General features: G+C 47.9%; 1 pseudogene; it reads left to right on the top strand.

Annotated features, from left to right (window-relative positions):
- The first annotated feature begins 13,481 nt into the window (after nucleotides 1-13,481).
- Nucleotides 13,482-14,201, top strand: LOC103532593 (annotated as a pseudogene).
- The last annotated feature ends 327 nt before the right edge of the window (nucleotides 14,202-14,528 follow it).

The raw sequence follows: 14,528 nt of genomic DNA on the forward strand, positions 1-14,528 counted from the left end.
TTGAACATGTTAACCACTCAATACAGCCGTCTCTGCTCTTGAGCTTGTAGTTCTGGATTCAGTGGAGCTACTGCAGTTAGCGGGTGCTGGCCGAGTCCACTTGCTGGGAACCCACAAAGTACCTGTAGGGGTGGAAACACACATGTGATCTCAACCTAGATATTTAACTTCTGCTGGTCCTTGCCATATACCTGGGGCAGGATCTCTATAGGTCACTGTCCTGGTTTGGGCCAGGATAAAGGTGGTTTTCTGTTTCTGTACTTTTGCTTTTAGCTAAGTCCCTTGTAAGTAGTCTCTCTGAAATTAACAGCAAGTTTCTCATGCAGTGTGTGTGCTTTTAGGATTGATAACACTTGATGTTTATAGTTACTGCTAGAGACTGGTATGCAGGCCAAGGACACTGCTCAGCTCTGCATGAAAACATTTTACCGTCCAGGAGGATACAGAGGTCCCACCAGAGCCCTCCTTTAGGGAGGAACGGACAAGATAGATGCCAGAATTGACCAAACAGAGTATTCCATCCCATATACGTCACACTCAGTATAAATTTGAGGCATCACGTGGGCCGAGCCAGATCTTTTCCTGATTTCCTGCTTCCCTTCCTTCACCCGGCATCCTGGAAGGATCCTGTCTGTTCATCTGCCTGTGGTCCTGATCCGTGCCAGCCCATATCTGTGTGTTCCTGCCTCCGGTTCCCGACTGCTGCCGACTCCAGGAGTCCAGCCTGGACTTTCCCAGGGCTGCCCTGCAGCCTCGGTGGTGACGTGAGAGTTATTGGGGGAAAGGGGGGAGGAATGTGGTTTCCATTTTCCTGTATATTTGTATATATTTAGTAATTTTTTCCCTATTTACCATTACTGTTTCATTAAAGTTGTGTAGTTTAGTTTCCAACTCATAAGTCTCTCTCCCTTATTCTCTCTCCTTTCTTCATCGAGGGGAGAGAGAGATTAAAGAGAGCATCTGTTATTCGGTTTAATTGCCGGGCCAGTGTTAAACCGTGACAGTCACATATAACAGAGTTTCAAGGGACTCGGCTTGTTGGGCCACTGTCCCATGAACGTATGCTGATGCTAACCCCTGTTCCCCAAATATGCACAAATAATTCAATATAAATAGAGTTTTCCTCAATCACTCTTATGGGTCTTGCAAGTCTGTAAATTTCACTAGATAATCTTTCAGTGTTTGATTTGCCCTCTCTACTATATCTTGTCCTGTCGGCGAGTGGGGAATGCCTGTGACATGCTTAATCCCCCATTGTTGAGAAAACCGAGCTAGCTTGCTACTAATATAGGCCGGTCCATTATCTGTCTTTATCTGCTCTGGTACATCCATGACAGCGAAGCATAGGGTGAGATCCCCTGGGAAACAGCCCTTGAAAACAGAGGGGTACAGGAGGGATGGTCGTACTTCAAGGAACAAGTTTTGAAAGCACAGGAGCAGGCTGTCCCAGTGTGCCGAAAGGCGAGCCGGCGGGGAAGACGACCGGTCTGGCTGAATTGGGAGACTCTGAAAGAAATTAGGGTTAAGAAGGGGGCCTACCAATTATGGAAAAAAGGGCTAACTACTCAAGAGGAATTTAGGAATATAGTTAAGTCATGTTGAAAGAAAATCAGAGAGACAAAGGCACAATGTGAACGGAATCTCGCCACCTCTGTGAAGGATAACAAAAAGTCCTTCTACAGTTACATCAGCAGCAAAAGAAGGGGCAAGGAAAACATCCATTCTTTACTGGACACAGATGGGAATATAGTTGTCAAAGATGAAGAAAAGGCTGAGGTATTTAACACCTTCTTTACCTCAGTTTTCAACAGAAAGACAGGTTACCCTGAGGACAGATGGCTTCTGGAGCTTATAGAAGGTGACATGAATCTAAACAGCCCCCCTGTAATCCTGAAGGACACAGTCAGTGACCTACTGAGATGCTTGGATCCCCACAAGTCTATGGGACCAGATGGGATTCACCCAAGGGTGATGAGAGAGCTAGCAGAAGAGCTTGCCAAGCCTCTCTCTATCATCTACCAACAGTCCTGGCTCACTGGGGATGTCCCAGATGACTGGAAGTTGGCAAATGTCACGCCAATCCACAAAAAGGGCCGGAAAGAGGACCCAGGAAACTACAGGCCCATCAGCCTGACCTCAGTGCCTGGCAGGGTCATGGAACAGATCATCCTCATTGCAATCACACAGCACCTGCAGGATGGGCAAGGGATTAGACCCAGCCAACACGGGTTTAGAAAGGCCAGGTCATGCCTGACCAACCTGATCTCCTTTTATGATCAGGTGACCCGACTGGTGGATGAGGGGAAGGCTGTGGATGTGGTCTACCTGGACTTCAGCAAGGCCTTTGACACCGTCTCCCACAGCATCCTCCTGAAAAAGCTGGCAGCCCACAGCTTCGACAGGAGCACCCTATGCTGGGTTTGGAACTGGCTGGAGGGCAGGGCCCAGAGAGTGGTGGTGAACGGGGCTGCATCCAGTTGGCAGCCGGTCACTAGTGGTGTCCCCCAGGGATCAGTGTTGGGCCCAGTTCTGTTCAATATCTTCATTGATGATTTAGATGAGGGGATTGAGTTCACCATCAGCAAATTTGCAGACGACACTAAGATGGGGGGGAGTGTCGATCAGCTGGAAAGCAGGAGGGCTCTGCAGAGAGACCTGGAGAGACTGGAGAGTTGGGCTGATTCCAACGGGATGAGGTTTAACACGGCCAAGTGCCGGGTCCTGCACTTTGGCCACAACAACCCCATGCAACACTACAGGCTGGGGACAGAGTGGCTAGAGAGCAGCCAGGAAGAAAGGGACCTGGGAGTCTGGATCGACAGGAAGGTGAACATGAGCCAGCAGTGTGCCCAGGTGGCCAAGAAGGCCAATGGCATCCTGGCCTGTATCCGGAACAGCGTTGCCAGCAGGTCCAAGGAAGTGATTCTGCCCCTGTACTCAGTGCTGGTGAGGCCACACCTCGAGTCCTGTGTCCAGTTCTGGGCCCCTCAGTTCAGGAAGGATATCGAGGTCCTGGAGCGGGTCCAAAGGAGGGCAAGGAGGCTGGTGAAGGGACTCGAGCACAGACCCTATGAGGAGAGGCTGAGGGAGCTGGGGCTGTTCAGCCTAAAGAAGAGGCGGCTCAGGGGAGACCTCATCACTCTCTACAACTACCTGAAAGGAGGTTGTAGCCAGGCGGGGGTTGGTCTCTTTTGCCAGACGACTTTCAACAAGACAAGAGGGCATGGTCTTAAGTTGTGTCAGGGGAAGTTTAGGTTAGATATTAGAAAGAATTTCTTTACGGAGAGAGTGATCAAGCATTGGAATGGGCTGCCCAGTGAAGTAGTGGATTCTCTGTCCCTGGAGATATTGAAAAAGAGACTGGATGTGGCACTCAGTGCCATGGTCTAGCAACCGCAATGGTGGTTCAAGGGTTGGACTCGATGATCTATGAGGTCCCTTCCAACCCAGCCAATTCTATGATTCTATGCCGTATCACCTCTAACACCTTCTCACCATACTGAGCCGTAGCCCAGATGAAATGGCTATAGGTATCGATAGTAACATGGACATATTTGAGCCTTCCAAATTCTGCTACATGAGTGACATCCATATCACGATTTAACACTGGCCCGGCAAATAAACCGAGTAACAGACGCTCTCTATTAATCTCTCTCTCCTCCTTGATAAAGAAACGAGAGAGAGAGAATAAGGGCGTTCCAACTAATGGGTTGGAAACTAAACTACACAACTTTAATGAAACTGTAATGATAAATAGGAAAAATTACTAAATATATACAAATATACAGGAAAATGGAAACCACATTCCTCCCCCCTTTTCCCCCAATAGCCCTCACGTCACCACCGAGGCTGCAGGGCAGCCCTGGGAAAGTCCAGGCCGGACTCCTGGAGTCAGCAGCAGTCAGGAACTGGAGGCAGGAGCACAGAGATATGGGCTGGCACGGATCAGGACCACAGGCAGACGAACAGATGGAATCCTTCCAGGATGCCGGGTGAAGGAAGGGAAGCAGGAAAGGCAGGAAGGGCAGGCAGCCGGAAGCTGGAAGCAGGAAATCATGGCTTGGCCCTCGTGATGCCTCAAATTTATACTGAGTATGACGTATATGGGATGGAATACTCTGTTTGGTCAATTCTGGAATCTATCTCGTCTGTTTCTCCCCAAAGGAGGGCTGCAGGTGTGATCTCTTTCTTCCTCCTAGAAGCACAAACTGTCTGAGAAACTTCCTGTTAATTTCAGCAAGTGCAACTACGTACAAGAGACTTAGCTAAAAGCAAAAGTACAAGACAGAAAATCACCTTTATCCTGGCCCAAACCAGGACACATCCATCTGCCATTTTTCATTCGGGCCAAGACCTCGAGGGTTAACTATGAGGCTGAGACCAAGTCCCTGTTGGTTACACTTTGAACAAGCTTTCACAATGCCTCTGGCTTCATTCACGGAAATCTGGAAGTGACGGTGCAGTCCTCTTGTGTTCTGATGAAAGGTGGCGTGCGCATTTCTTGCTTTAGTAAACTCGTCCATGGGTACAGACAATGAAACCAGCCTATCTGCTTGGGCATTGCCTTCTCCCAGGCCGTCAGACCGCTGGTGACTCCAAATATGAATGATGGCATAGGGTTGATCTCTTTGTTGGATGGCGGCCTGGAGATGACGAAATAAGTCGTTTAGTCCCCGATTTGCAACATCTTTGAGATGGGCATCTTCAATTCTCTGTACAACTCCTACAGCATATAGGGAATCTGATATGACGTTGAGACGCACATTCATCCAACGTAAAAAGGCATAAACGATGGCTGCTAATTCTAGAGTCTGTAGGGTATCAGCCGGCCCAGTCTCCCCATTTTCTTTTTGGACTGCGTGAGAGCTTCACGGTTTGAATGGGTAGTGCTCCCACAAGGCATGAAGAACAGCCCAACCCTGTGTCAATTGTTTGTAGATGCAGCTTTATTGCCAGTGTGAAAGTCATGGCCAGATGCGTTGATTTATCATTACATGGATGACATCTTGATAGCACAACAGGATCCTTTTACTGAGCAACAAGAGTACTTCTTAGCAGAACAGTTAAATCAGCAGGGACTCCAAGTGGCACCTGAAAAGATAGAGCATACATCACCATGGAGATACCTGGGATGGCAGATCACTGAGTCACAGACTAGACCGCCAAAAGCTGCTCTACATTTGACTCTTAAGACCCAGCATGATGTATAGCAATTCTTGGGTGATGTTCAATAGTTGCGCCTTGTGGTCCGTATAACAAAGGATCAGTTAGAACTGCTACGACCACTTCTCAAAAGTACTGATCCTGCCTCCCCCGTTTCCCTCTCAACAGCTCAACAACAGCTTCTCTGTTAAGGGCTGGAAGTGTAAACGCAAATCGCTTTGTGTCCTGAGGATGTATGCGTATAGTAAAAAAGCAGTTCCTTAAGTCCACTGTAAATACATGCCATCGTTCTGGAAGCATCGCAGAATTAGGCATTCCGGGTTGAAGAGCTCCCATTGCTTCCATCTGGGAATTAACTGCACTTAAATCATATAGCAGACGATATTTGCCAGACTTCTTTTTAGTTACAAAAATCGGAGTATTCCAAGGGCTACTTGATGGCTGTATGTGCCCTTGATCTAGCTGTTCTTGCACTAAGGCATGTGCTTGTATAAGGCTTTCTCGTTTCAGCGGCACTGCTCGATCCACACTGGCTGCGATGATAACCATGTTAAGGGGATCGGGAAAGCCCAAGAAGTGACCGCTAATAAAAATGGTCTCTTGTTTCCAGGCGTGCTCCGATCTGGCCTAACACATCTCGGCCAACAAGGGCTTCTAAATTTGTAGGCAATGGCATGATGGTTAAAAATAGAGTACATGTGCAATTATCGACAGTGAGACGAGTCTTTTGCATGCCTCGTTTTACCTGGGCTGTGCCTCCTACCCCTTCTACTCCGGACATCATTGAGGCAGCAGGCCAGTGACAAGGCCACAGCTGCTCGTCCACAATAGCGATGTCCACTCCTCTGTTCAGTAATGCTGTAAGGCGACACTGGTCCCATTGACGCTCTAACAAAATAGGTGCTTTTGGGGCGTTCATCGATTGGGAGGTATAGTAAGGCCATTTCTCCTGTAGAGCCAAACGCTGCTGTTCCATGGGCAGCTGTTGAAGAGGCGGCTACTGCGTCAGTTAATTGCTGTGTTGCAACTAATTGGGCAATTCAAGTTCCTTTTGGGATCATCATAGGCGGTGTCCAAGTCATAGCTACAATACAAATTTCTCCAGTATAGTCACTGTCTATTACTCCTAGCAACACAAACAAACCCTTAAGTCCAGCAGATGATCATCCTAGTAAGAGGGCTCTGCATGGCTTTCCCTCGTATTTCACTGGACCGGTGATGCCCGTAGGGATCTTGTGGGGCTTGGTGTCAATAAAAGTCACGTCTACTGCAGTTGCCAGGTCCAGCCCAAGGCTCCCACTGGTTGCTGGTTGGAGGGAAGTGGCTGGCTGGAGTTGTTTGGAAGGGACCATACTGGAGCCACAGTTGGGGTCTTCGGGCCGCGGCTTCTCGAGCTCCTCGATCCATTTCCCTGGTGTCTGCAGGCTTCAGTAGCATGACCATTCATATTGCAATGCTGACACCAGACTCTGGATTTACGACACTGGCTTCGAAAGTGTCCATTGCATCCACAGCGAAAACATTTGCTGGTTGATCGCTGCAGCTGTTTGGTGTTGGTAGGACGTAGCAGGGCTAGGGCTTCAAAGCCTTGCACTAAATCTCTCCCTACGCCCTGTACTGCCTCTGTTAACATTGCCTGAGACCCTACTGGCATCTTTGCTAGGCGCTCCAGCCTCTCCTCGAGTGATGCATCTGCTGATATAGAGGAAATTACAGTTTTTGTGGGAGCGTTACTATTCTCTAGCACACATTGATGAAGCAATGCACTTTTCATCCACTCTGGCACACAAGCCTGATTAATGGCATCAGTGAGCTTATCTACAAACTGTGCAAAAGGCTCTTCCCTGCCTTGCTTAATTGACATATAAGATGGAGCAGCTGGTGTAGTTCTGACTTTACTCATAGCTTCTTTTGCAAGTCTCATGGACTCCCTTATTATGTATGGACCTAATCGTACCTGTGCCTCAAAATTAGCATAAGGCCCAGCACCCATAAGCTGATTTACTGATATCCCATATATGGGATCATTTTGTTCTCTAGGCATATCTGCACATCTGTTACATAATTCTTGCCAGTGAGCTTGCCATAAAATTAGCGCTGACTGAGTCATAATCATTCTCATTATCCCCTTTATATCCTATGGAAGCAACAACAATTTATCATTTGCTTGACTGGTTCACCATGCAACCCGCATTCATTTACGGTGGCTCTCAGCTATGTCAAAAACTTCCAATCTAAAGGCCTATAGGCTGCTTCTACATTTCCCCAATCATCTGTTGTATATTGAACAGGGAAAGCGTGCGGGAGGGCTTCTATGTCTGAAGATAAGTTGTAATCTTTATTATCAATATCCTCCTCCTGTATTCGCAACCAATTAACCCGTAAGATGGAGCTAAGCCGTGATGTATCATCAGACCGCGGCTTATTTGCAGCAAGCTCTTGTTGATTATAAGCGGCTGCTTGCCGCCTGCGGTGCTGTTGGATCGCCTAGCCCGGAGGAGGGGGGCTGCGCCATCGGGGAGGGGTGGTGCGGAAGGCGGCGTCCGCAGGTGACCAGGACCGCCCACACCGGAAGATGCGGGGCATAACATTTCCGCCTTCTGCCTCACTTTGCTTCCGGCGCTCAGAGCAAACACTTCCACTCCCTGTCCACCTCTGAAGCCGCATGGCGCGGCATGGCCGGCACCGCCCACTTCATGGGGAGGAAATGGGGGGAATCGTAATCAACCCCTAACTGATGGAAATCTGGTATCGGCTGCCCTTCTAAGGTTGCCGAGGCTACAGTGGCAATTTTCTTCTCTGTCTGATGACACTGCAAGCAAGTAATCACTGTATGCCACGGTTTCATTAACTTACGAGCGGTCTTATCCTCTTCTATTACCTTATACCACAAAATATCTCCCAAGCTTTTCCATTCTTTCTCATCAAATAACTTGGAAGGCTCGGTAAACAACTGGTGCGTGCAGCCATAATCTAAAGGCACTGCCGGATCTTTCTTAAGATCTAAAACTTTTACTGAACCTTTCTGTAAGAAACTTATGAGCAATTCTAGGGTTACTTCGCTCTCCATTGCATAAGCGGTTAATCTGTCCCTTAAATACAACTTTTTAATACAACTTATAACCTTTAGTGCAGCCTTTTTTACAAGTGTTTTAATGCAGGTTTTCATCCTTTAATGCAGACTTTTTTACAACTAAAAGCCCATAGCCCCTTCTTCCGGACGTTGAGTGAGATTCGTTCGATGTTTGCTTAGGCACAGTTCGCCTTCCTACGCCTGCGTTAAGATGAACTTTTGCCCCCCGACACTGGTTATCGGTACTTCTCCGGACTCACCCGCTCCTGCCAATTGTTTCAGTGGCAATACTTACCAGACAGCGATTGCTATTGATGGTTCGGTCCTCCACAAGGCTTCCCTGGCGAAAATCGGCCTTCCGTGGCATGTGCCTGCCGACTTCAAAACTTTTCAAACTTTTTTCAGAACTCTTCAAATTTTTTGATTGTTCAGGGCCTTTTCACCTTTCGCGCTCCACATGTTGGAAAACGGTGAGGGAAAACTAATGCAACCAATATGGTTGGTAAACAAGCTTCAACTTTATTGCACAGTAACTTTTTCTTATATAGTGTTTCTGTGACCACACCTCGGCCACCACACAACAATATAATGTATTATTGGACACCCGGTGTGTTTACCTGTAGCACAGCGAATCCCTGGTGCAGGTAGCACAGAATTATGGGCCGATCTAATTGGCCCCTCAAATATGGGGTTGGGCACGGCAAAGGGGTCACACCCCCTACCTTTTCGGGAGCATTCGGGAACATTCTCCAACATTCTATAACAGGAGATCAGATTTTATCCAGCATCAATGGATCCATACGGGTGAGAAACACTTTAAATGTTCCCAGTGTGGGAAGGAGTTTACCCAGAATTCCCATTTATCACAGCATCGCCGCATCCACAGTGGCAAAAGATCATATAAGCGTCTGGAGTGTGGGAAGGAGTTTTCCTGGAGCTCCAACTTATCATGCCATCAGCGCATCCATACAGGAGAGAAGTTGTATCCCTGCACTCACTGTGGGAAAGCCTTCAGCAAAAGCACCTCTTGGATAGATCACCAACATATCCACACTGGGGAAAAACCCTACACATGTCCCCAATGTGGGAAGGGCTTCATAGCCAGCTGGAATCTCACCCAACACCTACGGATCCATACAGGTGAACATCCCTACAAGTGTCCTGAGTGTAGGAAGAGCTTCAGGCAAAGCTCTCATTTGCTGAAACATCAGCGCTTCCATAGGGGTGATCGACCCTAAAGCTGTTCCCAGTGTGAAAAGAGTTTTTACCATATCTATGATCTCACCTCTCACCACCAGACCCACCAGGTCACCACATTTTCCAAGCTTTAGAGTTTCCAAGCTTCCAAGCTTTAGATTCTTTGGAAACCAAATAAGATAAAACAATGAAGTGATTATCACAAAGACACACTCGTCAGGGGAGGTGTCTGAGTGGGACAAGGTGTATTTCTTTTTTTAGTTTGAGAACACCCGTATGGAGCATTTTAGTGTGACTCTGCAGCGGGACTTGAAAAGAAAATGGGAATGAGAATTTGGGATTGTGTCATTTTGAGGTGAAAAGAACCCTTTTCCATTAAGATCACCTTTTAAGGAGATTTAGACCAAAATTTTGTCTTTACGCTTCAGCGTCCAGATAGTTGTGGCTGCAAAACTGAGAGGAAGTACACTAGCCTGAGGTTCAATACTGTTTGGTTGTTGTTTTTATTAATTAGATACTCAATAAAATTATACAAATGTGCAATGAAGCAATCCCTTATGGCTGTTGGGGTGCAAAGGGTTGGAGAATACTTTGGGTGTTTTGGGGTTGGGACCCCCTCCCTAAAACTCCTTCTCTTTCTCCCCCTCTGTGGTTCAATGATGCTCAACACCTTGAGGTTCAGAGTGGACCCTCTTGCCTTTCTGAAATCCTTATGGGAGAAGTGGGGTTTGTTACGTGTCAGCAGTCCTGGCTGACAGGAGAGGTACCAACAGACTGGAAGTCAGCCAATGTGACACCCGGGTGTAAGAAGGGATGGAAGGACAATCCGTGAAAATGCAACCTGTCAGTTTGACTCCAGTCCCTGGGAAGCTGATGGAGCAGATCATTCTGAGTAGCATTATAGGGTAAAGTCAGGACAAAAAGGTGATCAGGCTAGATCAGCATGGGGTCATGAAGTGCAGGTCCTGTTTGACAGAGCTGATGTTCTTCTATGACAGTATCATTAAGGGGATAGAAGGACCAGCAAAGTTTCAGAGTGTGGTCCCACAAGTGAAGACCTCTCTGTGATGTGCTTCAAAGTCATCTCATGGATGGAACTGGAACAGTCCTGGCTTCACTGCGGTGCTGGGAATCAGCTGCTTTCAGAGCAGTGCCCAAATGGTCTAAACTGCCCTGAGGTGTCCATTACATACCCAGTGGCAGCAGGCAGGGTTTGCCTCTGGGTCCTGTGCTGTTGTGCCAGCAGCCGGTGGTTGCGCTGGATTTACATGAATATGTAAAACTTCAGTGTGTATAACAAAAGCCTGATTGTTAGATTGGTGCACATGGATTCTGGAGGAATTATCCCCTCATTTGCCCAGCGCTGAATAAACATACCCCTCTCTGTAAATTTACATGTTGTAGAGATGTTTCCCTCAAGTCAAAGGGTATATGTGATAATGGAATGTAGTTACTTTAGAAAACTTATCTCTGACGGCAGATTAGGGGATATCTCAATGCTGCCAAAGTCTGCAGAAGACCAAAACAGAGAAAAAAATAATTAGGGGGTCTTGGATTGCCAGAAAAGAAAGACAAGTGCTGCAGGTCATCCAAAAGACACAGTGATGAACATTAAGACACTGAAGGCATGCTAATCCTGTTTTTTTCCTTTACTAGAGAAAGAATTGCTCCTATAATTGGTAATCTGGTATTATGTTCTCTCATTCTGTATCAGTCAGTGGTGTTATAGTTATCTGTAATGATGAGGTTCAATGTCACCTCACATCTGGTGTTACAGATGTTAAAGTGCTGCCTTTGTAGAATTCCCACCCCCCACCCAACCCTGCTCATTGTTGGGAAAAAAACACTATCTCAGCTCTTTGTGTTTGGCTTAATGCACTAGGGTTAATAAACCCAGATTTGGGGCAAAAGCTTAGGTGACTTGAATGGGACTGCGCTGCTCTGCCTTGCCCTGTTTTTCTTGCTGCATGTGACAGGAGGAGGGACTGGAGTGGACACCAGTGTGCATCTACCTGTTTGATCAGGGACTCACTCAGCTCCTCTCCCTCGTTGGGCAGTAAGGGACACCAGGTGCAATGCTTGGATTGAGATATTGTGGAAATTCAGGGAAGAGAAATGGTATAGCTCTTGTACTCTTTAGGATGGACATTACAACACTGGGGCAAATTTAAAAGGTGTTTTCCCATTGAGACGAAAAGAAAAAAAATTAAGAATTATTGTAACTAAGAGTGAAATTATTAATTTCAAATAAATGTTTTAATTAACCATTTCGATTGGAAGATAAAGAAGAATATTATCAAAATGGGGACTTTATAACTGTGTTGATATTGTGTAGATTTTCCATTCTTATTTAGTTTTGTTATGTTCTACTCTTGTGAACGTTGTGATCATTGTACACAGTTAGACAGGGAGCACAGGGCAGGGTCCTGGTGCTGTTGAGAGAGGGCTGAATTGCTCAGGGCTGCTCACAGTTCCAGCTGATGCTCAGGATATTTCTGAGGGGACCTTTCAGGAGTTCCTTCAGGGCAGGGCTTTTCTGCTCCAGTCTGGGCTCTCCTCAGGCTCTGCTTTCACTTGTCTCTTCAGGGCATGGAAAACTCTTTTTGAACTCTGCAGAAGGCACAGAGACCCCAGTTCTCCTCATCCCTTTTCTGAGCTGCTCCTGAGCCCCTGCACAGCCAGAGATGCCCCTGGAACAGGTCCTGCTGCTGCCAGGAGGGGTCTGCAGGGCAGAGCTGAGCACTCAGTGGGTGCGATGTGGGCTGTGAGCACTGACAGGGAGGAGAGCTGGGGACAGAGAAAGAGCTGCAGGAAGCAAAGATGGTCTGGGACTGAGAGGGAGCTGCTGCCTGGAAGAGGATGGCAGGGGGGATTCCTGCAACTCCGAGCCATCCCCTGCAGAGCTGCTGCCCTCCCTAGAGCTAAAACCTGGTATCTGTCAAACAGCACAGTCTCCCAGCCCTTCAGATCATGGGCACTGATTTCTGAGGATCCTTCCAGCAGCCCCCCACCAGAGAGGAGAAATGCTGGAGTCTCTACCTGTGTCTCCCTGTCCCAACTCTCTTGGTAGCAGAACTTTGGCAGGTTCCGCTCTTGCCCCTGCTTCTGCTGCCCTTGTTCTTCCCCTTCTTTTTGCTGGGCTGGGGGGAGAGGATTCAGGTGCAGCTCAGACACTGACACTTCAGGTCCTGTCCTGCTGCTGCGTCCGTGGAGGAAAAAGCATCCAAACTGACTGAGATTTGGGGCTGCGAGGACAAAAGGGTGTGGGACTGGGGGTCAGACCACCCTCCCGTCAAGATACCTTATCTTTAGGGTCTTTGCCTTTTTGTGCAGCTGAGAGCAGGACTGATGGACAGAGCAGCTGTTCTCACTCTGCACTAAGGGACAGTCCCTTTGCCTCTCAGCACCCTCACGGTTTCAGTTTCAGATCAGCACAAATGCCAGGGGCTTCTGCGTTCAATATTTCTTCAAGTGTATGGGAGAAATTTGACCAGACCACATGACCCACAATCCATTCCGCTTTGCTCTGCAGGCTGGTGGTGCATTGGGAGTAACAATGCGGAAAAGCTCTTGGATGTCAAGGGGTGACTGAATCTGAGATCCCCCCTGTTCCTTTTTACCAATTGCTATAGGGCAGGTCTTACCCCTCCGCCTCATTTATGGACATTCAGCCAGGATCAGCCAGGGTGTTTGAAAAGGACCTGCCAAAGGTGTTCAAGAAAGGGGAGAAGCAGTTTGTGTTTCTCTCGGAAAAATTCTATTATTTTCAATCTTTTTGAAGGAACACTGCCTAAACTTCTCCCTTTCTTTTCTTCCACTGATAGGTCTATATCCCTAGAGGCTGCTGATGTCCAACAGCAGCTCCATCAGCCAGTTCCTCCTCCTGGCATTTGCAGACAGGCGGGAGCTGCAGCTCTTGCACTTCTGGCTCTTCCTGGGCATCTACCTGGCTGCACTCCTGGGAAACGGCCTCATCATCACCACCATTGCCTGTGACCACCACTTCCACACTCCCATGTACTTCTTCCTCCTCAACCTCTCCCTCCTTGACCTGGGATCCATCTCCACCACTCTGCCCAAAGCCATAGCCAATTCCCTCTGGGACAACAGGGATATCTTGTACATAGGATGTGCTGCACAGCTCTTGTTCATTTTATTCTTCATTTCAGCAGAGTTTTATCTTCTGACCACCATGTCCTACGACGGCTACGTGGCCATCTGCAAACCCCTGCACTACGGGACCCTCCTGGGCAGCAGAGCTTGTGTCCACATGGCAGCAGCTGCCTGGGGCACTGGGTTTCTCAGTGCTCTGCTGCACTAGGCCAATACATTTTCCCTGCCCCTCTGCTAGGGCAATGCCCTGGACCAGTTCTTCTGTGAAATCCCCCAGATCCTCAAGCTCTGCTGCTCACACTCCTACCTCAGGGAACTTGGGCTTCTTGTGGTCACTTCCTGTTTAATATTTGGCTGTTTTGTTTTCATAGTGGTGTCCTATGTGGAGATCTTCAGGGCTGTGCTGAAGGTCCCCTCTGAGCAGGGAAGGCACAAAGCCTTTTCCACGTGCCTCCCTAACCTGGCCGTGGTCTCCCTGTTCATTAGCACAGCCATCTTTGCTTACCTGAAGCCCCCCTCCATGTCCTCCCCATCCCTGGACCTGGCCATGGCATCTCTGTACTCGGTGGTTCCTCCAGCAATGAACCCCCTCATTTACAGCATGAGGAACCTGGAGCTCAAGGGTTCTCTGAGTAAATGGTTAGGCTTTTTTTAGCACACATGGGCTGCATCCTGTCCTCTGCAAATGACTCAGAGTATGTGTCAGGACATTCCAAGTCTGAATTTTTTAGATTCTTCTTCTTTTTCTTCAGCTGTGATTTTCATTTCTTCAAAGTGACATCATTATTCATCCTTCCTCCTTTACTGTCCACCTATTTTTTTTAACCAAGACACACAATTTAAAGGCAGAGCGTCCGCTCGATTTAAATGAAATAAATTAACCCGCATGAAATATTTTGTCTCCTGTCCCTGTTCAGTGCATGAATGGAAAATGAAACCCCCTCCCTGGCTGCAGCAGCCCTGGGAAGGCTGCTCTGTGCCT

This window comes from Calypte anna, chromosome W (genome assembly GCF_003957555.1).
Source record: "Calypte anna isolate BGI_N300 chromosome W, bCalAnn1_v1.p, whole genome shotgun sequence".
Lineage (NCBI taxonomy): Eukaryota > Metazoa > Chordata > Aves > Apodiformes > Trochilidae > Calypte > Calypte anna.